General features: G+C 48.6%; 1 protein-coding gene across 2 annotated transcripts in view; it reads right to left on the bottom strand.

Moving 5' to 3' along the window:
* The window catches only part of NCKAP5L (NCK associated protein 5 like), a 54,823-nt gene extending 29,542 nt beyond the window's left edge, over positions 1-25,281 (bottom strand). Inside the window, exon 1 of one of the 2 annotated variants that reach the window (XM_053298915.1) lies at positions 24,926-25,281. The gene's annotated coding sequence lies outside the window, so the exon portion shown is untranslated. Of the gene's footprint in view, positions 1-67; positions 265-24,925 lie in introns of those variants that run through there. The other variant, XM_053298916.1, reaches the window with a different exon arrangement.
* Between the last annotated feature and the right edge of the window lie 1,498 nt (positions 25,282-26,779).

Raw genomic sequence — 26,779 nt, 5'->3', positions numbered from 1 at the left:
TCTTCTCTAGAACCCTTCCAACGCCAAGCCCGCCCCTCCTCGGCTAGATCTCCCGCGGCTTGCTTACCCTCTCCGTCCTGCTGCCGGCCCGGGGATGCAGGGCTCGAGTTCGACCTCGTCTCTGCGATGGAGGCTCCGCCGGCACCCTTTGCGCATCCCCCCGCCCGGCACGGCCCGACTCGGGGCCTGCTATTGTTGGGAGGAGGAGGAGGGAGGAGGAGGCGGCAGCAGCAGAGCAGCAGGAGGAAACTCACGGGTCTGAGCTCCGCCTCATCCGTCCCCCACCTCAGCTCGGCTCATCTCAGCCCAGATCCACCCCCTCGCCCCCCGCCATCCATCCACTCTCCCTTCCTTCAGCCCGTCTGTCTGAAGGATTCCCAGATTTCAAACTGAACTATTGTCATCTCCCGCCCTCTGGGTGGGTGAGGGGGGAATATCCCGACCCTATATTACCCAAGCCAACAGACTGCCCCCCGCCACCCCATTATGATGAGCAGCATCCAAAAATGTCCCCTCCGGCCCCAGTCATAGAAGTTCTCACACACAGGCCTCTGGGTTCATTCAGAATGCACAATCCCATTCCACAAAAATTAGATTATGTGATCAATGGACCCCCAAGGACCCCGACTCAGATCCCACCGACAGCTGATGTACCTACAAATCGTTGGTCTGCATATACAAATCTGTCTAGCTTGAAACACTTAGGAGGAAAGAGGAAGAAGAAACCCCCACAGACAGCACACTTAGCCTTTCTGCTGCTCTGATGAGGGGGTGCAGATCTCTTCCAATTCCAGTTCCCTATTTGTGGATGGATTGCATACAAATTCCTGGGCACGCTACACTTGAGAGTACACTTTGACCCAGACTTTCATTTTGGTGTGTAAACACATTGCTAGGACATTTCAAAGAGCACAGGAGTCCGATGGGCACAGGCAGATGATTGGCTGGGGATGGCCTGTAGGCTGTTTTAGCTTTGTAGCTCAGTTTCTTGTTCAAACTGCATCTGCACCTCTCAATTGTAAAAGAACTACAAACCAACTTCAGCCTAATTACTGAATGAGATCTGTGGCCAAAGTGCCCGCCCTTAGGTGAGGATGATGGGGAAATTATTTATTTATTTATTGTTACATTTATACCCCACTTTTCATTAAGAAAATCCCAAGGTGGCTCACAATAAAATTTAAATCAAGAGTATAAAAAAGACACATTAAAACACTGGGCTAAAAAATATAAGAACAAATCTGATTTAAAAAAATTAAGTTAAAACACAAGCATAAAAACAGTACAAAATACAAGAAGCAGCAGTGGAGACAATCATATAAAAACCTGGGTAAAAAGCCATGATTTGACATGCTTTCTAAAAGCTGTGATGAAGACTGAGGAGTGGATACCCACTGGGAGAACATTCCAGAGTCTGGGGGCAGCAACAGAGAAGGCCCTGTCCCGAGTGCACGACAGCCAAGCCTCCCTCATTGTCGGCACCCAGAGCAGAGCCCCCTCAGATGACCTCGTCAAGCGGGCAGCAACACTTGGGAGCAGGCAGTCCCTCGGGTATTCTGGGCCCAAACCGTTAAGGGCTTTGAAGGTCAAAACCAGCACCTTGAAGTGGACCTGGAAACAAACTGGCAACCAGTGCAGTTCTTTCAGAATGAGTGTGCTGTGCTTCAACCGGGCAGCTCCTGATAAAATCCTAGCTGCCGCATTTTGCACTAGCTGTAGTTTCCGGATATTCTTCAAGGGCAGCCCCACGTAGAGTGTGTTACAGTAATCCAGCAGTGACGTGACTAAGGCGTGGGTAACTGTGGCCAGATCTGCCTTCTTGAGAAAGGGACGCAGCTGGCGCACTAGCCGGAGCCGTGCAAAGGCACCCCTGGCCACCGCCTCCACCTGAGCTTCCAAAAGCAGAGCTGGGTCCAGCAGTACCCCCAAGCTGGGGGAAATCCAATCTTCCCTCCCCCAGGAGAAGTGTTGATGAGAAGTGTTCTTTCCCTTTCATCCCTTCAAAACCTCATTTAAAAAATGTTACACACACTTCAGTCAGCATGGTGGGGTTTGGTTTGTTTGTTTGTTTTAATTTCCTATTGTGAAGGTGGAGACCATTTTGATCTATTTTTACCCATATTGTCTTTCTAGGGATTTTTTTAAAAAAAATAAATAAAAGAACAATTGTCACATTTTAAAATGTGATAACGATCTGGCAGGATGAGAAAGTAACACTGCACAAAGAAAGTCACATTCTTTTGAGGCAAGGATCAGCAAGTAAAAGCCCCTGGACCAAAGTCAGTTGCTGTATTTTTTTTATATTTGCTATAGCACAGGGTTTCTTAACCTTGGGCCCCCAGATGTTGTTGGACTACAACTCCCAGAATCCCCAGCCACAAAGACCATGTCTGGGGATTCTGGGAGTTGTAGTCCAACAACATCTGGGGGCCCAAGGTTAAGAAACCCTGCTATAGTATATTTGCTAACATCAGGGTCACAGAGGAGTGGGAAGGGGTGGGGAGCAACTTTAGCAGTAGGACAGCTCTCCTGCACTTCCATCGGAAAGCAATTCTGTGATAAAAGTAATTGCTGCTGATATGAGGTGTAAGATATAGTGCCATTGCATGTTCATAGGTGTCACCTTAAGCGGCGCAGCAGAAAAATGCTTGACTAACAAGCAGAAGGTTGCCGGTTCTAATCCCCAAAGGTACTATATCAGGCAGCAGCATCTCATACTGTGGGGGAGGAGGCAATGGTAAACCCCTCCTGTATTCTACCAAAAAACCCCACAGGACTCTGTGGGCGCCAGGAGTCAAAATCAACTTGACGGCACACTTTACTTTATGTTCATAGGTAAGCAAAGAACTTATTATATTGGCTTAATTTCCCCTTGACACTGCCCATGATATCATAATATCTTAAGCTGGCAACTCTACTTGAGTCCTACATCCTATATAATAAAAGGCTAAGTGAGTGGCCGTGGCTTTGGAACGTTGGGGATCTGCGTCCCTGCCTCCCTGGGCTGTTCTGGGCCTGCGCGAAGCGCAGGCCCAGAAGAGCCCAAGGGACACAGGACTGCAGACACCAGTGTCCCACAGCCACGGGCGGCCATTAGCCGGTGTGTGGCGGCGGGGGAAAGTGGCCGAGGCGGCGGTAGAGCCGCCGCCTTGGCCATGAGCTGCGGCACGGCGAGAGGAGGCCGAGGCAACCAGAAGCGGCCGCCCTGAAAAAGGCGAGGGCAATGGCGGCGGGGGAAGACCAAGACGGGGGACAGGGAAGCTGGGTGAGGTGGCGGCAAAGCCGCCAACGAGGCCCCCGCCCGCTCACAGCCGTCGCCCCCGCCTGCTCACCCGCCCTCCCAGCTGCCCAAAATCACCTTCCCCGCTCCCCCCCAAAAAAGATTAAGGGCCAAAATGGCCCATGAGAAGGTGGCCGCCCCCGCCTATCGCCCTCCCGCCCACCCAGCTGCCGAAGACCACCTTACCCGCTCCAGCCCGAGGGAAAAGAGAGGAGCTCACGAGCAGAGCTCCTCTCTGTGCTAAGTCACTGCTCAAACTGTCGCTATGGATGCAAAGGACGCCTATTGCGTCCATTGCGACAGTATGGGCAGCAGCTTAACACAGAGAGTAGCTCTGTTCCCGAGTTCCTCTCTTCTCCTTCGGGCTGGAGCGGGTAAGGTGGGCTCCGGCAGCTGGGTGCGCGGGAGGGCGATAGGCGGGGGCGGCCACCTTCTCATGGGCCATTTTGGCCGTTATTCATCCACACACACCCCCCCAAAGTATAAGCAAAATAAGGAAGAACAAAAACAGAGACAACAACAACAACAAAAACAAAAAGAGAGAGGGGACAAGGGGGGGAAAAAGAGACAGAAACAGAGAGAGAGAGACAGAAAAGACGGGATAGAAAGCTAGCGCCCGTTATCATAACAGGCTTAAAAATACTAGTATCTATATATTTAATTCTCCTGCCTTGGAATGTGTGTCCCAGCGCCCAGCTGATTGGCTGGGCGGCAGAGGCACCTGATTGGCTGAGGCACACCAGGAGGACTGGTCTCCGCAACAGCTGCAGGCCTGGCCACGGAGGCCAGAGGTGAGGCCTGGTCCGGCCTGGCTGCCACAGAGGCAAGGCCCAGGAGGGGGGGAAGAAAGTGGGGAGGGGAGAAGCGGCAGTGGGGAGGAGAGGCGGCTGGGCCCGGCACGGGCCGGCCGTGGTCAGGAAGCGGAGACTGGGGCTGAAGGTGAGGGGGAAGAGGTAACCTCCTGCCGGCCCCAGAGAGCGCACAGATGCTCTGTGTGGGGTCGGGTAGTGTTTATTAATCCAAAAAATCACTACAAAGATACTTATAACTGGAAAAAAGCAGCAACACCTCTTTCAGATTAACTTTTTCAGATATGGACTGTCACCATAATATCAAAACTAACACATTTTATGGGAAATTATACATTTTGACATGGTTAGAATGTTTTGAAACCAATGAACATCTAAATCTGGTCCATTTTGATATGTTTTAAGAATCTGTGCTGTGAACCTATCTATCCTTTATAAATTGGCTTTATCAATTTTATTTTTAGTTTTTTCTTTTTTTACAACAATCCAGAATAAGAACCGGGCCCTGGTTCTGTACTTAAAAGTAATTAAGCATGAACTAGATTCTGTACTTCATTCCAAAGCAAAAATTAAAGGGTGGGGAAATTCTCCCTTTCACCACTCTGAGCATCCTGATGATAGAGAGATAAAATGGTGTTGTAGGCGACTAGAGGGAATGAAGGTATCTTGGAGAGACACCCTTAAGCTGATGATTTTGCATCCAAATTCAGTTGCACTCTCTGGCACAGCACAGGCATCTGTATCCCAGGATAGGCCGTGCTTCAAAGTGAGCAAGGTACATACCTCAGACTCAAGACAAAAATTCACTGTACAGCAAATACCCTCCTCCAAAATACTACCTTTTGGTACCCATGGTCAAGGAAAGACAGGTTATTTTTTCTCCAAATAAAAGAAGAAAGTGAAGTGCAATTCTAGATGAGGTTTAGTAATTTTGAGTATAGAACCAGGAGATGTCAGTTAATTAGAATTAACTAACTCGAAAAACATGGTGCAGTTTCTTACTAAAACCTCTTAGACCACACATAAAACATGACTAGGCTGAAAAGATGGAGGGAACAGAGGCCATGGCAAAGGTAACAAATTTTCCAAAGCAATTTGGGCTTGGTACCAGGTGAAACCAAAATCCCATATAATTTTTTTAAAGGCCCCTCAAAACAGTTCTACTTGGGCTTGGTCAGATAGTGTATTTTGAAAATTATAATAAGACGTTTTTCAAAAAGATAGTGCAAAAGTGAAACAACAGTATCCATTCCCACTGAAGAAATCATCAAACTTGTTTGTTTGGGTGGGGTTCAGGGTCTCAGGGATTACAGATTTTTTTCTGGCATTGTTTTTTTTGGCAGCTGGAATTCTTGTCTTTTTCGTTGTTATACAAATTGTCCCAAACTAAGCAACAATCCCTGGCACAAAAAATAGCTGGACATTTAATTGAGAACATTTGTATGAGATGTAAAAATGGTAGGCAAGAACTATTGCTTCCTGAAAATGAAAACAAAGAAAATTACTGATGGTGATACTTTATTGAACCAGTCTGGTAGTGAAGTCACATGCAAGCTTCAAGCACACACAATTGTCTTACAGCAGAATAAAAAAGCAACAAGAACAATGAACTAAAAACAGCTCAGTCTTAAAACACACATACACTGTAAAGATACAAATGCCCAGCATCTTCTACACTGTTAACAATAATTTAAACAATGGCTTTAATAAGCAGATGGTTTGAATCTGCCTCTACAGCAGTGGCAGCCACAAGAAAACCAAGGCGGCCCCCAAACCTCAATTTGTTGATAGCTGAACAAATAAGAACAGTTAAACTTTTTGCCCCTAAAACTTGGTAGAAAAACACATGTTCTCAAGATATTACAAAGCTTGGGCAGCAACAAGAGATAGCGAACACCTTGGAAGACATAATCAAGTTTCAAACCAGTCTGGACCCAGAGACTAAAATATTGGGCCAATGCAGGGGTGTAACTAAAATTGAGTGTATGGGTTCAAAGAACTCGGGGGCCCCAAGCTCCTGAGGGCCCCCCAGCTCCACCCCTCCCTATTTTCCTAATTATCCTCCTCACTCCAAGGGGCTGCTGGGGAGGGGGTGAACACGGGCCCCCTCTCCCTAGCTACACCCCTGGGCCAAAGTTAACAAGATGAAGTTCAACAGAGACAAATGTAAAGGCCTGCATTGGGGGTAAGAAAAACCAAATGCACAAGTACAGGATGGGGGAGATAGAGACCTGGGTTGCAGCAGTACATGTGAAAGAGACAAGGTGAACATGAGCCAGCACTGTGGTACAGCTGCTAAAAAAGCCAATGCAATCTTCAGCTGCATTAGCAGAGGCATCGTGTCTAGATCAGGGATTCTCAACGTTGGGTCCCCAGATGTTTTTGGACTCCAAATCCCATAATCCCCAACCAAAGGCCACTGGGACTGGGGATTATGGGAGCTGAAGTCCAAAAACATCTGGGGACTCAATCTAGATCAGGGGTTCCCAACCTGTGGTACTCCAGCTGTTGCTGAACTACAACTCCCATCATCCTCGAACAAAATAAATTGTAGCTGGGGATGATGAGAGTTGTAGCTCAGAAACATCTGGAGCACCACAGGTTGGGAACCCCTGGTTTAAATATGAGTAGTAATTGTCCTGTACTATACTGTACTGGTCAGACCTCCTTTGGAATACCATGTCCACTTCTGGCCCCCGCATTTCAAGACAGACACTGATGAGCTGGAATGGTTTCAAAGGAGACCCTTCTAGCCTGTGAAGAACCTCTCGAAGAGGAGAGCAACAAAGATGGTGAGGTGTCTGCAAACCAAGTCCTATGAGGAAGGAGCTGGGTATGTTTAAGAAGGCCAAGGTTCCCTCTAACAGAAAATCCCAGATGTTATTGACTACAACTCCCAGCATCCTTAGCCAAGGCCCACTGCAGCTAGGGAGCTGTGATTGTCAACATCTGGGATTCCCTCTTACAGGGAACCAGGCGTAGCAAGGTTGGAGTGGGCCCAGAGACAAGACATTTAATGGTACTAGAGAAAGACATGCTGTTCTGGTAGCTCCAGGTCTTAACAGCCACATCAGTTTTGGAGGATAAATATAACTGAAGGAAGCCCGAGCGGGTGTGCAGCTGGGGGAGTCAGTCATGTGACTTGCCTCAGGGGGGAGGCCCAAGGCAGTGGACCCCCAGACAACTGTCTCCCCTTGCCCTATTATAGTTACACCCCTGCAGGGAACACTGAAGAAGACTAAGGGGAGATATGGTAGCTCCCTGCAAATATATGAAGGGCTATCACAGAGAAGGAGGAGAGGACTTGTTCTGTTATCACAAAGAAGCAGATTTAGGCTGGTCTTAGCAAGAAGTTCCTGGCTGTAGCAGCTGCTGGACAATAGAACAGCCTGCTTGAAGCCGGGGTGGGCTCTCCTTTGTAAGAGGTTTTCAGACAGAGGTTGCACAGCCATTTATTGGTCACAGCCATCTACTGCTCTATAGATGCTATCTAGGGAGCCTCCAAGGTCCCCTCCAACTCTAAGATTCCATGACTCCAGGCATGCTGAGTTCTGGCCCTGGGTCTCCATGCCCCAAGGAGCCCCTTGCACAGCCCCTCTAAGAACCAGCAGTCCACAGGCAGCAGACTTTGGATGCCATTAAGGGCAGAGGACATATCTGACCACAGGCACCAGCCGAGGTTCTCTCATGCAAGCAGAATAGTGTTCTTGCACAGCTGTCCTTTGTTTCAATGGCGGAAGGGTCTGCCTCACACAGCAGAGACCACCTCACTAGAGAATTTCAGACAGAGTCCAGTTGGCCATCTGACAGGGATGCTGTAAGCAGATTCCTGCACTGAGTAGGTAGCTGGAGGACTGGAAGACCTCCAAAGTCCCTTCCAGCTCTAAAATCCCATTCTCCTCTGCTCATCTGACACGAAATGAACACACTCAAAACACTCCCAACACAGCATCTCCTGTGGCTTCATTTCCTGGGGGTGGGATAAGAGGTGGGAAAGCTGTCTTCCAAGGAAAGCTGATCTCCCCATAGACGAGCCCCAGATACATTTCTGAAGCAGCCCAGGATTCCCTGCCACATGGCTTTCAGTAGAAGAAAATCATGGCCCCAAGTGGTAATCCATCCACAGAAGTAGAGGAAGGCCACCAGGGCACAGAAGACTGCAGTGAAAACTGAGAAACCACAAAGACCAGTGGCTGAAAAAGGTGCACCAGGAACTCCCGCTGCTAGCATATAAGCCACATTATTACCCCATTGCTCAGAAAGCAAACCAGGAGAACCCCTTGGAAGATTTGCATTGATTTTCCACTATTGCAACAGCATCTATTCTCTCAATGTCACCCCAAGGTTAGCCATGCTGCTGATTCAGGACTGGGGCAGTTTGTTTTGTTTGGAGTTTCTTAAGCCAAATGCTGGGGAGCACCAGTCTCACCAAAAAAGGGGGGGATGTCACCCTGGCCATTCCAGCAACATGGGGCAGGGGGTGTGACTGCAGGTAAGGCCTTGATCTTAATTGCTTTGTCCTGGCTCAAAGGGAGCCCAGGGAGGGCAAACTGTGTTCCTAAGCACCAGCTGGTCGCTGACCAAATGGGGCTGGGCTGGCTCTCATCAAAGATTTCCTGCCAGACAGCAGGGTAGATCACCACATTCCTCTGCAGGGAGACAGAGCTCCTACTCTGCTAATGACTTCTCCTGAGTTTGGGCAAGCCATTTATACTGTAGCCGCTACATTCTGTCATTCCCCTTCAAGTCCCTTTGTAATTTAAACCAGAGAGGCCAGGGAGAAGAAGATAGTGAGGGTCATGCCACAAGGAACAGGAACTTGCATTACTGATTTAACATATGTGGGCGGGGGGGGGACCCACTGCCAATCTTCACATCCAAGCAGAGGAAGGAGATGGAGACACCCCGCCCCGCCCCACCCCACAGAGATATAGTTAGGATTCTCTGTTCTTCAACACCTGGAGTTCAGCCGCAGGAAGCTGCTGTCCCATTTGCTTGCATCTTGATCCTTTTTCTCCCTACAAAGGCTTGATTCCCAAGGTGCCTCTGGCACTCACACACCAGGGTGTGTCCCACCAATCGGATGCATTAGGGAAAATATGCAGAACGGCAGAGTGGGGAGGAGTGGCTGGATAATTGGAACCAGATGAGCTTGCTTGCTTTGAGCATGATTCAGAAAAACCCTCAACACTTCTTGGGCCAAAAGCTCAAACTGGTGGAGATAAAAGAGGACATCTGTTATCTGATGGGGGGAGGGAATGAAGGTCACAAGTGCACAGAGAGAGAAGTATAGACACACACACACACACACACACACACACACACACACACACGTGAATGGGAAAATAAAATTCCAAAGAGTCCCAGCAAGGTCTGTCCTGTGCACTGATGCTCTCCATGGAACAGAAGCCATAGATTTCTACTCCACTGGTTTCACATCTGAAAAGCCAGAAACCATGCAGATTATGTAATTTTGTATCAAAACTAATCCAGATTATTTTGACTGGAACCAACGCAGAATTAGATTGGCATCAGAACAGGGTGGCAGAAGCCCTCTAATGATGATGATATTGATATTGATATTATTATTATTATTATTATTATTATTATTATTATTATTATTATTATTAAATTTCTATACCACCCTTCCAAAAATGGCTCAGGGCGGTTTACACAGATAAATAATAAATAGATGGACCCCGGTCCACCAAGGGCTCACAATCTAAAAAGCAACATCAGATACACAGCAGGAGCAGTCACTGGAGGGGTACTGTGCTGGGGATGGATAGGGCCAGTTACTCTCCCCCTGCTCAATAAAGAGAATCACCACGTTAAAAGGTGCCTCTTTGCCCAGTTAACAGGGGTTATGATGCTAGATGTGCATACACAGCATGCATGTCCATGGTCAATGTCTGCATGGAGACCCATGCCCACCATCTTTGAGAATGGGGCCATAGCTCCGTGTCAGAGCCTCTGCTTTACAGGCAGAAGGTCCCAGGTTCAATCCCTGGCATCTCCAGGTAAGGCTGGGAAAGGTAAGGCTGCCTCAAACCTTAGGGAAGCCACTGTCAGTCGGTGTTACTGAGCTAGATGGACCAATTGCCTGACTCAGTAGAAGGCAGCTTCTATGTTCCCAGGTCTCTGCACACATGTACATGTTTCTGTGTGAATGACTGTGCATGTGTTTATGTTAAAAGTGGCCCCGGGTACAGGTCCCCCCTCAAATGCAAGGCACAGATAGGAAATGCACTACTGAACATGCACTGAACTTAACATATGAAAATAACCATACTGTATATGCATTTAGTTCGGTATGTGCATACACTGTATACAGACTGCACATGTGTTGAAACAACACGTGAACAGAGCTAGAGATAAAGGAAAGTGAAGTGCATTCTGGATTGTGTGGGGGTGGGGTTGCAGGAGAGGTCTGTCAAGGGCATGGATGCTCTGTTTGGACAGTCCCCGTAAACGAGCCACTTTTCAATGAGTTTCAATGAGCCACTTTTGAAGGCTTAGCAGACACTAATGATGCATGGCCAAGCTTTCCTCCACCACAGGTTCTAGAGATCTGCTCTTCTTCATAAAGCTAAAACTGGGCTTTTCAAAATTCTATGTGTTCCACCAGCTTCCAGTGAACATTCCTGACTGTAAACGCAGCAAATGCACATGTGGATATTTCCCTGCCTAGCACGGAGTATAAGTAAAGTGAAGAAGTGCTGGTGGGGCTCATCTTCTGAAAGTCGGAACGTCACTCTTTTCACTGGGTGGGAAAACACCAGTGTCAGACAGCACCCAATGAAGCCACCTGAGGGCACAAAAAACAGCTCGCTCAGATCATTTCACATCCTGACATGTCTTGGCGTGAGTCATGAATATGTTTTTTGTATACACTAAACTTCACTCCCATCATGTACACAGAAACCTTCTGCTTGAGGCTCGTCTCTTGCAGTGAAAATCCCTTACTCAAGGTAGTTCCAACAAGATAAGAATTACCATGCTGAGTCAGACCCTCCATCCATCTAGCTCAGCATTTTTTTTTAATAGACAGACAGTGCCCTGTAGAACATCATAGCAAAGTGACTAAGCCCTCCCTTTTGTTCATCTCCAGCCACAATTAATCAGAGATACTTTCTGCACAGACTGACCCTCCATATAGTCATCTGATCCACTTCAACATTTCCCCCCCCTACCTGGTCATCACAACATCCTGTGGCCATGAATTCCATAGGTTTATGAGGCACGGTGTGAGACTGTACTCTCTGTTGCAGCTCTCTGCATTCCAGTGATCAGGATTTGGTACAACATGACATCCAGCAGCAAAAAGCAGCCCTTTCAGATCAGGGAACAGAGTATCTATTTAGAAGAATATATAGGCAGTTTTAAGAGGAAGAATCACATACCTGAACTGGACGCCTAAGATGGCCGCCTAAGGGGCCCAGTGAGACTTTGGCCATGATACAAGGGAATCATTCAGCACTTTTGAAGAACAGCTTTAAGAAACCCCACCAATACGTCAGAATTATTTCTCCTGGAAAGTTCTGCAGCAGCAAGTTAATTTTAAAAGAAGACTGGCCTTTTCTTTCCAAGCATGGCTCCCAGGCAGACAAAGCTAAGAGAGAGCCTTGTGCCCTCCACTCTCTCCCAATGCACTCGGAATGGGGCGAGCAAGCAGTCCCAAATGCCAACTTCAGAGATCGTGTCAGGGTGGGAAACAAAACAAAAGCATCTGTCTGCAGCATCCGAATGCCCAGACACAACAGCGGCACCAAAAATAGCAGCAGAGCCACAGGCAAGGATGAGGCCGTCTATTTATAGCTGCAACTGGTCACTAAGGCATGTCTGCCGAGAGAGCGAGGGGGGAAGTTGTACTCGGGGGTGGGGGTGGGCGTTACACACACACACACACACACACACACACACACACACCATGCACTATTTTGTTCCAGGTTAATATCTCTCAGTGACCTGCTACCCTCCATTTGGGGACCCACAGCCACTAACTTATTTCTAAGCAGACATGGAAAAGGCAAGCGAGGAAGCCATAATGCTTTGCAAATACATCATGCTTCCAAGTGGCCTGATGGATATTAGGGCAGCAGTCCTTACGGCAGCTCTGTAAGGCAGAACTGTATCACTCCCACCTTGTAGACTGACAATTGTACACTAAAGAATGCCTACAGTTCACGGCAGTAGCAAGGGTCCAGGGTCTCGGCCATCACATAACACTAGTTCTCAGACCACCACCCCATTCAACTGCACATACATGTGAAGGGATAACTAATCTGTGCTAACACTGGGCTGGTTCCCATGATGCTTTGTCCGCCTGCCCTAGAGTGCATGTCCTTCCCCCTAGTTTAACACTATTACATTTATATCCCGCTCTTCCTCCAAGGAGCCCAGAGCGGTGTACTACATACTTGAGTTTCTCTTTCACAACAACCCTGTGAAGTAGGTTAGGCTGAGAGAGAAGTGACTGGCCCAGAGTCACCCAGCTAGTTTCATGGCTGAATGGGGATCTGAATTCAGGTCTCCCCGGTCCTAGTCCAGCACTCTAACCACTACACCACGCTGGCTAGTTTAAACTAGTACTTCCAGCATGTGTAGAGGGGTGGTAACCCATGCGATTAGGAAAAGGCAACCTGGCGCATGGGGAGGGGAGGATGTGCATGCTCACAGAGCATACACATCCTTATCACATGTGGCCAGCTCATGGGCAAAGTATCCTCTGAACTGACTTGGCTGGCCTTGCAGGGTTTTTGTTGTTGTTGTTCAGGCAGTATACATGGCTCTCTCCTCCTTTATCTTCACATGAAGCCTGAGAGGTAGGTCAGTTTGAGAAATGGTGAATGCCTAAAGTCACCCCAGCATGCTGTGTTGCAGGGCACTGAACTCAGGTTTCCCTGCCTTAAGTCCAGCCTTGAAATCCATTGCACCACAGTTTCTCAACATGTGGTATACAAACCCTGAGGGTACGTGATGGAAAGGAAAAGGGTACGGGAAGAGGAGCCCAGTGTGGAGGATGGAGAGAAGAGGGCCTGCTTGCCTTTGCTGCCGGTTTGAATCCCCACTGATACCTATATCAGGCAGCAGCAATATAGGAAGATGCTGAAAGGCATCATCTCATACTGTGTGGGAGACGTCAGTGGCAAATGCCTCCTGTATTCTACCAAAGAAAACCACAGAGCTTTGTGGTCGCTAGGAGTCAACACCAACTCAACAGCACACTTTACTTTACTGCCTAGAATTAGTGAGTCAGTCAGTCTCTCTCCCCATCCTCCCCTCAAAAGGACGGCAAAAAATGTGACGTGCTGCACTGTGCACAGCTCCTTATACTTCCCAGCAATTATTTGGTGTGTTGTGCTTTACGCAGCACTGGGTTCAGCCCTCTTGGCAGAGGCGTAACTAGGGAAAATGGTGCCCGGGGCAAGCACTGAAATTGCGCCCCCCGCCCCCCCCCCCCCCGCTGCCCCCCCAACATACATCTGACTGACACACGTTTCAGAAAACTTTTATTTTAAAAATTTAGAAAATTACAAGAATTACCAAAAATTTCAAAATGCACTACATACTTAGGTTTTTCCTCACAACAACCCTGTGAAGTTGGCTTGTATCTCAAACATCAGAATTATGATGCAATGATGATTATTATGATTATGATGCCCCTCCCTTACGGCGCCCAGTGCTGGATGAGCAATGCCAATGGGGGCGCGCGCGCCGGGACCGTGGGAGGGGGACTGCTCTGCAAAAAAAAAAAAAAATCAAAAAAAATTTTTTGGCAAATCGGCAGGGGCACTTTTTGGCGCCCCTGCCAAGTGGCGCCCGGGGCACGTGCCCCCCCTGCCCCCCCTATAGTTACGCCTATGCCTCTTGGCTTTGGCTAACATCACCTCTAGCCCACGTACAGACCTTGACTGTGCAGCTCTGGTGGACAAGATGGCCATCCTTCCCACACTGGATTGGGCACCTGTCATATCACAGTCCTGTACACACAACCCTTCTTCCAACATATGGCACACATGACTGTCCGTCTAAAATCCACAGAGGTACTTCTGGAATTGTTCAGAAGTTAGGGGGCGCTTGCTACATGGATGGTTGAGAAATACTACATTGCACCATATTGTTCCAGCAACCTTCCCAAGTATCAGGTTCAAGATTTAAACTCCTGCCCTAAATACTGGTCACCTCTTGGAGTTAGAATTTCTCACCTACACAATGGGTTTAGCAGCGACCAGGATAAACCGGAAGCATTAGAAAGGCATGTTGTACACTAAAACATGCAAGAGAAGCTATTATGATTCAATAGTAAAATGCCCATCATTGTGTGCCAGGATGGGATATCTGCATATTGCAAGGACACCCCCCACCGCAAAGTGTCACAATCTCCCCGGCCCTCCTGTTGGTGAAGGCCTAGCCATGAAGGGCACATCTGGCCATATTCTCAAAAGCAGCATCTTACTTTCCCCCACATGAATGAATGGCATTTGCTCACTTCTGCAGGAGAAAATAAAGGGATGCAACCCTGAATGGAGATTCAACATGATCCTCACCCATGGTGGCATCCACAATAATAATTCTAAAACAAAAAATGCCAACCCTGCCTGCTTTTATCTGAATAGCTGGGTTCTGTTACTTGGTCACACTGGCGTGGCTGATGGTTGGAAACTGGCAATTAGACAGGCAAAGGCCACTCCAAGGGGGTTTCAGCCGTGAGCATAATTGTAGCACAGACGCAGCGAGAGCCTAGCTCCTCTCCACCCACCCACCCACCCACCCACGCAGCTGGAAGACTGGCCTTGATATCTGCAACATCCTCCTTTCCAGTGTCAGCATGATGAGGCCAGCTGCACCTTCTGTCCTGTATATTTCTTATGGCTTGTCCTTCCTCCACAATCCTCACTCCACCCAGATGCTCAGTTCCTGCCAAGACTTTTAGTCAGCCTAACTCCCCCCACCCAGCTCAACAGCATACGTCTCAAAGCTCTCACCCCAAGCTGCCTTGTATTATGATTTTTATCTTACCCTTCCTCCAAGGACCTCAAGCTGATATAGTGGTTCCCCCACATTTATCACCACAACCACCCTGTGAGGCAAGTTAAGTTGAGACACACAAGGACTGGTCCAAGGTCACCTTGTGAGCTTCACAGCTGAGTGACGATCTGAACCCAGGTCTCCCAGTCCTATTTCAGTGCTCTAACTCCTACACTGCACTGTCTCTCCATAGAACAGAAAAACTCTCTGCAAGCATCCTTAAGGCTCTGCTTCAGTGTTAAGGCTAGGAAGAGACCAAAGGCAATTTGGCTTCTACCCCAAGCCCTTCACGTGTGCATATTGATTAACCGACACAAAATAGCACCATATGTAATGTATAGTATAATCATAACAGTAAGTTTGTAACACAGTATGCTACAGCCAGTTAGGAGCCACCAGAGAAGGTGGCTCTAGCAAGTGGGCCAAGTCGCATTCTGCAGAGAAAAAAGACAAACTCTACCCTTCACAACAGCATTGTAGTGACTTTACCTAATGTGCAAGACAGAGCTGCACAACTTCTACGACCCATTGTCCTTGCAGCTGGGGATGATGGGAGCTGTAGTCCAACAACAACAGTAGGGCCAAAGTTGTACAGCCCTGGTGTAAGGCAGGGATGTGCATGAACCAAGGTTTGTGAACTGGTTTGGCTCCAAACCAGTTTGTGCCACAGAGAGGGGAGCGGGATCTTTTATAAATAAATTTTAAAAAGAGGACCTGCAAAATGAGTTTAGCAGCGACCAGAATAAATTGGATGGAGCTTCCTGCTGCGACAGCACTTGTCCCAAGAACCTGCTGCAGCTGCCGCAATGGGCACCCAGCGGCCGCCTCCCTGACCAAGTAGCCCAGGGTAGGATGGGATGTGCATGCAGGCGCCGCGCATGGGTTCTTGGGACAATTGCCGCTGCAGCAGGAAGCGACATGTAGCAGCGAGGAGCAGGTAAGGACCTGCTCTCCTCTTTTCTTTTTCTTTTTTTAAAGATCCCACTCACCACGGCACCAAACCATTGCACATCTCTAGTGTAAGGGAGATGACAAACCTCTTCCGTATGACATAAACACAATACAGTGAGATTCCCCACAAGAGGGCATTTTAACTGGGATGCAATTCTCCTTCCACCAGACATCTAGGGGCAGTACTAGGTTGTGATGCCCCAGTGCAGGGGTGACCCACATCTGTATTCTTAGGGGCCACTCTCTTCTCCAGACAGTGTCCAAGGGGCCAAAGACATCCCTTGTCTCACAAACTGCCCTTGCGGGCCATCAAGCTCCAGAATCAAGATGGTGCCATCTCACAGGCACCCCCTGGGCTCTCCAGTGAGGCTGCACATGCTCCAAGATCTAGCATTACAAACAAATATGTAGCACATACGTCTTAGAAATGCAAAACAGGCATGCAGTATTAAAGGGTTGTAAAAAGTTTTTATTTTCCTTGTAAGAAAGAGCCTGTGTCCTTTCCTCTGTCAACACTTGGAATGACCTGGCCCTCAGGAGGCAACTCCTCCTCTTTCCAGCTGGAAGGCCCACCCAGACCATTGATTAACACACAGCCACATTAGAGAAGATGGCAGCAGTTCAGGGCTTCTCTGCTCCATTGGGGCAGTTTTGTGTTTAAAGAGGTGAGCAGAAGCATTGTCTTAAATACCCTGGATCCAAGCTGTTAAGGGCTTTATAGGCAACTAGCTTTAAGTCCCCGGCATTGCTCGGGTATAGAAACTTTGAGCATATCAATGGACAACTCTCCTTCAGCCCTAGCCCTAATCCACCGTCTGTCTGTCTGTACGGGGTGGTTGTCAGGGTTCCCAAATACCCTATGTTACTCGTAGGTTCATAGGAAGTCATTTCGCAAAGTTTGGTCCTGATAGCCCAAAGGGTGTGGGAAAGTATAGGGAACAGACAAACAGACATTCACTTTGATGGATAGGTAGATAGATAGATAGATAGATAGATAGATAGATAGATAGATAGATAAAGCCCTTTGTATATTTTGCCTGGAAACATATTGGCAGCTATTGTAGATCTTTCAGGATAGGGCTAAGAGAGTCTCTTTGGGATACCCCAGAGACCAGCATGGGCTGCTGCATTAGGAACATAGGAAACTGCCATATACTGAGTCAGACCATTGGTCTATCTAGCTGAGTATTGTCTACACAGACTGGCAGCGGCTTCTCCAAGGTTGCAGGCAGGAATCTCTCTCAGTCCTATCTTGGAGATGCTGCCAGGGAGGGGACTTGAAACCTTCTGCTCTTCCCAGATCGGCTTCATCCCCTGAGGGGAATATCTTGCAGTGCTCACACATCAAGTCTCCCTTTCAGATGCAACCAGGGCAGACCCTGCTTAGCTATGGGGACAAGTCATGCTTGCTACCACAAGACCAGCTCTCCTCTTCTCTCCTTGACCAGCTCTCCTCTCCTTCTACACCAATTGTAGTTTTTGAACTATGTCCAAAGGCCGCCCAATGTACGGTACAACACACTGCAGTAGCCAAGCCAGGAGATTACCCACATGTGCACCAGTGTTTTAAGGCAGGGGCAGCACTGTAATTGTGCTCACGGGTGCACAGCTGCCAATGGGGCCGCTTCCAGTAGTTGCTGGGGCTGCAGCACCCGCCCCTTCTCCCCTGTCACTCACCCCTTCTCCCCCCAGGCACCTGGTGATGGCCGCCCAGAATAGGCTGGCCTGCTCCCACTGCTCAGTTGGCTACACACATGTGCGAATGGTTAGCACAGGACTCAGTTGCCATGCTGACCACTCAAATAGCCACTGGGCATACGTGGCAGCCAGCTAAGCAGCAGGGGCAGGGCATCCGACCATGAGCTCCTCAAATCAGGGAGATCGCCACCTCGCGTGGCAGGCGTGGCGCCGGGTTGGGGCATGGCGCCGGGTTGCGGGGGAGGCAGCCCTGACATGGGCCCATTATGCCCTCCCTACACCACTGTTAAGGTCGCTGTTTTCCAGAAAAGGATGCAGTTGGCATGTCAGCCAAGGCTAACAAAAAGCACTCTTGTCTTGGCTACCACCTCAACCTGCAGTACCAGGGAGAAGTCTGGGTCCAGAAGTACTCCCAAACTACATACCGGCTCCATCTGGGGCAACGTAGCCCTATCCAGAACAGGCCGGTCTTTTCCATCTCCTGAGTTACGCCCCCTACAATGAGCACCTCTGTCCTATTTGGATTCAGCTACTCCTTGGAGAGGAAGTGTACTACTCTATGTGCACTGAACATGGGAATAGCTGTATGTGTGTACACTATGTGCAGCTCGTACATTCATTAAACATAATGCGTGACTAAGGCTGAGCTGCTGCCGCCATCTGGTTTGGGTAGTAGTGAGCTGTCCCCACTTACACTCATAAGAAAACTTTTCTGGGTGTAAGGTGAAGGGTACTTCCAATTTCCACTTCAGGGAAGAAAAAGTGACTTGTGTGTCTGAAGTGTTCCAGAAATGCTGCATGATATACATGCTAAGAGCTTCGTGTTAAGCTTGTTAGGCAAGTGCTGCACTGTGGTTCAGCGAGGCAGGCTTGAACCACACACCCCTTGTTCAGTGCTACAGGGGCACTAGAGTAAAGCAGTGCTTGGTGTCAATTAGGGCCTTGCCAGGAGTCGAGCCTGCCCCTCCACCAGCTTGGGGAACTTGGCCCCAGCATTTTGATCTCTCCTGCCCTTGTTGTTCTAGCATCCTCCCCCCCCCCGTTCCCCCACCTCCCACCCCGCAGCAATGGCAGGAAATGGCACCACATCAACCACAGACCGAGGGAAGTGAGATGCTGTCTGCAAGGAAAAGGGAAGCCAGCCATTGTGCACAGAACAATGGCATGAAAGGAGACGACCCCCTTCCCCCAACCCGCAGCTTCAGAGGGGACCAGAAAGCAGAAGCTGGGAAGGAAATGAGGTGCCTGAGTCCCAGCAAGCGACCCAGGCGGGTTACTGCATTACTCTCCCCCTGCTGCCAGATCCTGGCTTCTGTCATTCACAAGAGTCAATCTGCACACTCAGCCCACAAGCAACTGCAACGTGGCTGCAAAATGGGAGTGGTCTTGCCGAGGGCCCTAAGCAGCCTGCAAGCAGCAGGAGTTTACACTGAACAGGGCTCAAAAGCTCCTCTGACAAGACAGAGCCCCCAGAGCCAGACATCAACTTGACCAGCAACTGCCAAACTGTGAACCTCAGGAAATGCATTCAGTCATTCAAAGGCTCCTATGAGCCCAACAGTATCCTCTCCCAGAGGAGGCCGCCTTCTGTATTTCTGAAGGAGTCCAGGCTCTAGTCATGTCTCCTTCCAATCAGTCTTCACTTGGATTTAGCCATTTGGCTGCATCAAGTGCAACTGGGTCATTCAGTTTGCTCCTCTTGAATCCTCAGCAGGATGACCCACCCACCCCTGGAGGCAGCTGCCCATTGTGTCTCTGTAGGAGTCACTGTTCAGGGTTTACTTCCTTGCAACCAGGAGGCATGCCTGGATCAGCAGTCCATGCAGAAACAGAAGAAGGGGGCATCTCCCAGGCTTTGCTTTTGTAGCTGAAGAGTGTGTAAGGAAAAAATGCACCTCCAGTTTTGATTCAGAGAAGAGAGCATCCCAGGTGTTTTTTTTGGCGGGGGTGGGTGGGCAAAGTGAACTAGACACTTAACACTGTTGATTCTCACACCTGTTGATTCTCAACCCTGCCTATGACAACTTGCTTTGGCCTAGTCTTAATCGGCGCACCTCTTCAGTCATGGCAATGCACCCTCTTCTCTACATTTGAGCTCTGTATAGCTCAAGCATCCTGGCCTGGATTGCCAAGAGAGATGTGTTCAAATTTAATTCATCACAGACAGTCCATCAGTTTCCACCGATTGGAAATATACTTCCCAATATATTTCTCCATTATATTTCTTGAGCATAGTTTGACAAGAAGAAATGTCTGAGTCAAGGGGCATCACAGATCAGCAAGTGATTTATTTTCCCCTGCACTATCACTGGCTTTGGCTTATCACTCGAGCCTAGCAGCGTCACTGCACTAGTATAATTAAAGTGACCAAAGCAAACAGTGAGGTTTAGTGGATGGAATGCACAACTTGGCTTTGAAGGCGTGGACTCAAATTGCTGCTCAGCCATGGAAACTCAGGCTGGATCTGGATCTACATATGCAGGAGCATGAGATGATAGAATGGACTGAACCACTTCAGATTGCAGCTTGGGAGTACTTTGAGTGCTCCTTTGTGTAAAATGAAAACAAAAAACACAAACTCTTGGCCAGCAGAAACCAAGCATAGCAGGGAAAGGGCTGTCTAGAAGTTTATCCAGCCTAATTTTCTAAGTGTAGTAAGTTTTCAATATGAGGGAGCATTCTAGAATGATATCCTGCACCTGCAATCTGAAGTGCTACCATTCATTCTTTATTGTGTCAGGACTGTACCACATCATTCTAAATGTTTATAGATGGCCTTGAGTATACACAGCCTGAATTCCCCGAACAGTAAAATGGAAGTCAGTGGCCTACTGCACATGATTGCTGTAAAGATTAGAAGGATTTGTACCATAATTCCTATCTGAAAAGCAATAAAAGGGTTGGCTTGATTTTAAAAGGCCCTGCCCAGTGACCTGTTCCAATGATATGGTTTACCAGGCTGGGAAGGAAAGAATCACATCTTGGCAGGAGCGGTCCTTTCATGAGGCAAGGTGAGGCAGTTGCCTCAGGCAGCAGATTATCAAAGTGCCAGCAGGGTGGCAAAATGCTTCCCGTCACTACTATGGGAGCAGCTTTTCAGGACTCACCTGACTGTTAACGAGCTTTGCAAGGAGCGCCTCTCCTCACACCCCTTGTAAAAGCTTGCAAGAAGAGCAAGGACAGAAAGAAGCTGCTGGCAGCCTTCCCTCCTCACCACTTCCAAAGCCTGCAAGGGTTGGTTCTGAAAGGAGGCTGGCCCCCACCAGGGGTTTGGGGCAAGTTAGCACTCGGTGACTGTCCTCAGGCACTGCAATTCCTTGGGCCTGCATGTTTGGAAGTCAAGGCTCTTCTCACAGAGCTAGGAGGGCAACAGGACTTCAGACAGTTTGGGTCTATTGCCTGTTGTCTCTGCTCCTACGGAAACGAAATGCCACAATCTGGTCCTCCTCAGGTGCTGCTTCTCGGAAATAGCCCATCCTCCCAAACTGCCAGGACTGAATGGGAAGAGCTAACATTGTCTGCTCTGATGCCTGCAGTGAAGGCGCTGTGTCTGGGAGGGAGAACTGTGGCAGGGAGGACTGTGGTGCATTATCTTAGTATGACTGCCGTTCTTCTTGTGCTGGGGAATAAATAGCTCAAGGGATTATGCAGGCAGGTTGACGCAGTCACCTAATGGAGCGGTCGGTGGAGCCCGAGAGAGTGCCTAAGCAGCCCACCGTCTGCTGCACAATGGTGGCCTTTCCGCCCAGCCCACCCCCAGGAACTGATGGAGGCCACTCCAGCCTCTGACAGATGTCAGAGACAAAAGGAGGTCATGGCTTAAGGCACTGGATTCAATGGCTGGGGATGCAGCTGCTTTATCAAGCTCAGTGCATGGCTGAGAAAAGCAAGCCAGCAACCCCGCCCCAGCTCCCACCCGTCTCCTGGAGCTTAGAAAGAATCCAGGGGGTCTTACTACCCATCACCACCTCAACCCAACAGACTCTACACCACTTCCCATATTGGCAGGCCAGGTTGTACAGGCTAAATTCCTCCGCACATGTCCCAAAAAGATATAAGATAAGACAGATGCCATATGATGTCGGACAAAACCACCCAGAGCCAATAAAGAAAGGGAGAAGTTCTAACTAGTGCAGTTTCTCCCAAAGAACACCTCCTACCTTCTCCTTGCCTTGTTGCTCTATAAACAAAACACAGGATCTCTCTCTCTCTCTTTCTTGGAGCAGTGCAACGGTTACCCTGGTAGATTTCTCCCTGCCACCACCAACACTCATTAGCCCGATCCTTCTCATAATATCATCTCTGTCCCCACCTGTTAGAAGTTTTGCCCTCACAGACACCATTCTACTTCATCTAGGCAAGCTTCCGTGTCAGGACTTCAGAGGGAGCCACACACTTGGGGACCTGGCTAAAATCCTACCAGAGCTGGGAGACGAGAGGTAAGAGACAGAACCTGGTAATACTGGAATACTTTGGACAGGAGTAATATTTCTCTCAGCAGATAGTTCCAAGGAAACAGGCAGCCCGTCAGCCCTGTACGGGCTGCTCTGGCCCTTTCTGTATTTACACTAGAGACTCCATTTGCAAATGGGCATGCACATAAATGACACGCAACATCCTTTACCATACATTCTCAGCATACTGTTCGCTGCACATCCACCCGTGCAAGTTGTGTACAATAAAAAGTTGCAAAGAAAGGAAAGCGATTGCTTCTTGGGCAGGGCAGAAGAGAAGCATGAGGGAAAAAATCCTGTACTAGAGCTTGTGCATCCTACTTGCCACAACTGCAGAAGATATACAGATATACGGTTGTCTTGCATCTCATTTGCTGGATACTCCACACTCTAAAACCTGCATCAGATTTGCTCTTATAACTCACAGGCTGCACAGCAAAACCACAGTCCACCTGAAATTTTGAATGAACTGGTAACAATGGGGGTGGGGGGAGAAAGGGAAGCAAGAGGTTTGAATAGATATGTTTTCTAAAATTACAACCTCCACAGGGGTGGCCATGTTGGTCTATTGCAGGGGCTCCTAACATGTTGGACTACAACTCCCCAGCACAATGACTCAAGGTTGGGAACTCTTGCTTTATTACAACAAGCACAATGAGGTGGCTTGGGGCACCTTAAAAACAAACCGATTATGGCATAAAGCTTCATAGACTACAGCCTACTTTATCAGATGCATGAAGGTCGACAGATTACATACACATGTATATTGGGGGAAAGTTGCAAACAGTGGGACCAAAATACTGTAACGGGCAAGTTGTACTGTCTGTGGCAATTCTATGTAAAGGCTAAATGTATACAAGATGCTTTACACAGAATTGTCACAGACTGTACTACCTGTATTGCGTGGCCATCGTATCCACTATTATTTACAATGTTATTCTCTATACTTGTGCACACGCACGTGCATGCAAACACACAATTTTAAAAAATATAAACACACACACACCACTCTCTGCTAACGGAGGGTAACACTTCATGCATCTGTTGAGTCTATTCCATGACAATGTATGCCACAGGAAATCCATTAGTCTTCAAAGTTCCACAAGACTCTTTATTGTTTTGAGATATCCTGCCAGAACAGTTGGCAAAAGTACTGTGCAGGTCCAATTATTCTGTGGCCAGTAGAATGGCAGAAGGTCATGTTCATCTAGGCTTTCCCCCAAAGGAGAGAAAGATGCAATCGGAATAAAGATGATTTCAACTGAAACATTTCATTCCTCTTTCATGTCTCACCAGTATGAAAGTCTTCTTGGCTTATGCATATTTGGACTGATCAAGTTGCCCCACACTCCATCTGTAGAAAAACTAGAATTGTTACCTATTTTAGGGCAGGTTGTTGATCCTTTAGCCCAGGATTCCTCTGACTAGCTAGGATGAAAGCCATCCTAGCTTTCCGGCAGAATCCTGTCTTAATATTTCATGAAGGGAATAAGTTTACACACACCATGAAAGGAACAGGGTCTCTTGCTGAATGCATGCCCAATTCCGAGGATTTCGGATTGGAACAGATAAGGGGCAGAAAAGGGATCAGTAATCTGTGGAGGTAGCGAGGTCGTGACTGGATAGCAAAATTATTGTTCAGTTCTATGCAAGTTTACTCTCTCCAAATTCAATAGGTTTACATCCAAATCAGCATGCATAGGATTACAGCCATGAAGTTTGAGACTATGAATGTTTATTAAATCCCATCACATTCTATGGGACTGACTCCCCAACAAGTATGCACAGGGTTACAGCAGCAGCTGTTCCACACCAGAACACTCACTTCAAGAAGCAGAAGGATTTTAGCGTTGCTCTAGTCAAAGTTAGCCTCCAGCACTGCACAGGCCAGTCTGGAATTTGTTTTTTAGATACATACACTCTCATATGGAAAGGGGAGGAAAAGAGCAAGCCAAACATAAATATATGCTTCTGCCCCAAAATAGATGGGGATTTCCGGAACGAGCCTTGGCAAAGCTGCTTCTTCAGAAGGCAGAGGAAGCAGTAAAATACAGGCACACTCTAAATTCAAAGACCTTCTGCTTGCATGGTGGGTGGGTAGGTGCCTTCTGTATGCTGTGGGCACCAAGTATTAGTGCCCACACGACACCCTTGGAAGGGCAGCACCCCAAGTCTGCTGTAATGTGCATTCCTATACCCGTTTACTCAGAACCGCTTTGCTTGAACGGGACTTCCTCCCATGTATGCATAGAATTGTAGCCTAAGCATTCTCGATGGCGCTTCCCAACGGGTCTTCTGGGTTGATGCGTTTCCTCGAAATCCAATGTGTCAGTCGTTCTGCAGAAACCATTCTAGCACACAGCGCGTTAAAATGAAGGTGTGTGTGTGTGTGTGTGTGGCGGGGGGGTGGGAGCAGCGCGCTGCAACTTCAGGATTAAAGACACGCCAGCCCTTCTTTCTCCGCACCGGCCCTGAGGGCTCTGCCCAGTGCAGACAGAGGGAAGATTGAGGTGGGTAGCTTGCGCCGCAATCTCCGTGCACGCAGCCACAAGAGGCTGGATTCTGGCTGGCTGCTGCAACACTTCTCTGAAGAGACCCAGAAATGGCCTGCAAGAGTGAAAGCTGCTGAGGAGCTGCAGCAGCAAGAGCAACGGGGTGGGGGGGGGGGGGCGGGCGAGGGGAAAGGCTGAATCCAGACTCACCCAGATGTCAATCCCAGAGGATGCTGTTGTCATCACGGAGCCCGGATCGCACCGACGGCGCCTCGCTCCACGACTCCATTTCCTGGGGCTGAAGCGAGGCTCCCCGTTCTCGTCTCCCAAGGCCACTCAAGACGAAAATGATGTCATGGCTTTAAAACGGCGGGACTCCTCCCTTCGTCCTGACCCGCGGCAGCCAATGGGCGCTTGGTCCAAGCTTGCTCGGCACCAGATGTTTCTCATTTAGGAGCAGCCCTCGGCATCCAACGCTGAGCTCAGCTCGCTGCTCCATGCCGCGTTAGTACAAGCAGCCCCAGGGAAGCAGCCGCTGAGCTTGGATCCGCTGCAAAAAGGGGAAAGGCTCCGGCACGTTTTTAGGCACGGCCAAAGGAACTGGGTAGCTTTTTGTTCTCGAAATGGCTCTTGGCTTGAGCTGGTTGCCTTTTCTCCACCCACCGCCCCCACCCCCACCCCGAGGTCGGGTGTAGCTCCCTGGAGAGCTTTCTGAATACAAACCCTCTTCCATTTTCTGTAAACGGAGAATGCCAAGAAGGTGGCCACAATTCCTCTCCTTCTCGCCCCCACAACTAACTCTGCAATGGAACTGCCGTATGTTTACTTTTGCAAGCCTGGAACCATTTACTCCAAAAATAGAGCCACTCTCTTTCACAGACTGCAGTCTAATCTGTAGTAAGTGGCTGAACTATGAGCCGTAATAATAAGTGGAATCAAGAGTGTGCAGGCTAGGTTGTGTTTTGCCTTTTTAAGCACCGGACACGGACAAAGCAGTTCCTTTCTTTGGGTACGCACCTCGTCACACTCCAAGCTTCCTATTCAGCGTGGTGTAGTGGTTAGAGTGCTGGACTAGGACCGGGGAGACCCGAGTTCAAATCCCCATTCAGCCATGAGACGTGCTGGGTGACTCTGGGCCAGTCACTTCTCTCTCAGCCCAACCTACTTCACAGGGATGTTGTGAGGAGAAACTCAAGTATGTAGTACACCGCTCTGGGCTCCTTGGAGGAAGAGCGGGATATAAATGTAATAATAATAATACCTCCCCTCCCAAAAAACTTCCCTCTATATTTAACTGAATCCAAGGCTATTTCTATCTCCCCCCCCCCCCCGCAAGTTCTTTGATATTAGAAATCAGGTCATCTTAAATTCAAAGCCCCGTTCTTGAGCAGCTGCTCCTCACAATGCAAGAGTCTCTCCCCTCACTCCATGTTAGGAAGGGCCTTCCTCCTCCTTCTGGTGCTGAGTAGCATCAGGCTAGCTAGCACAAGGGACGGGACCTTGTCACTATTAGCACCCTCACATGGAGAGGACTGCTTTGTATAGTAGTCTGGTGAAAATCTGTCCCAGTAAGTATCTATAGCAACTAGCAGAATGTTTTTAGCTGTACTGAGAATTACCTTAGGGGAAACCTAGTTGTGCTTCTGTTCTATTATACTTTTTATTGTGCGGGACTCTGTCTTAACGTTGTCTCTCTTTTAAAGTTACCTGCTCTGGGGGCTCTTTTGGGCCCTGAGGCAGGATATACTTTCACAAAATTAAAATAAAGGGATAGTAACTAAAGCCCCACCCTCCACAAGTGGTCTTCAAGGATGCAGGATGAACAGCTTGCTTAGCACAGGCAACAGCTCTGAGCTCCAACATCTGTGTCAAATTTACTCTGTAAAACCAAAACCAGCTCCCTGTGCTGCCTTTGCATACACTAACAGTGCTGTGCAGCCAAGGAAATGGAAAGGAAAGGGCTCAACGATTTCCCATTACTATTTGGGTCTTCCTGTTCACACAGATCTCAAAAACCTGCCGGCAGCGTCAGGAGATTGCTCCCCTTGGGGGAAAGGGTGCAAT

This window comes from Hemicordylus capensis, chromosome 2 (genome assembly GCF_027244095.1).
Source record: "Hemicordylus capensis ecotype Gifberg chromosome 2, rHemCap1.1.pri, whole genome shotgun sequence".
Classification (NCBI taxonomy): Eukaryota; Metazoa; Chordata; class Lepidosauria; order Squamata; family Cordylidae; genus Hemicordylus; species Hemicordylus capensis.
Note: the sequence above shows the minus strand (reverse complement) of the source record. Positions and strands in the feature narration are given on the sequence as shown.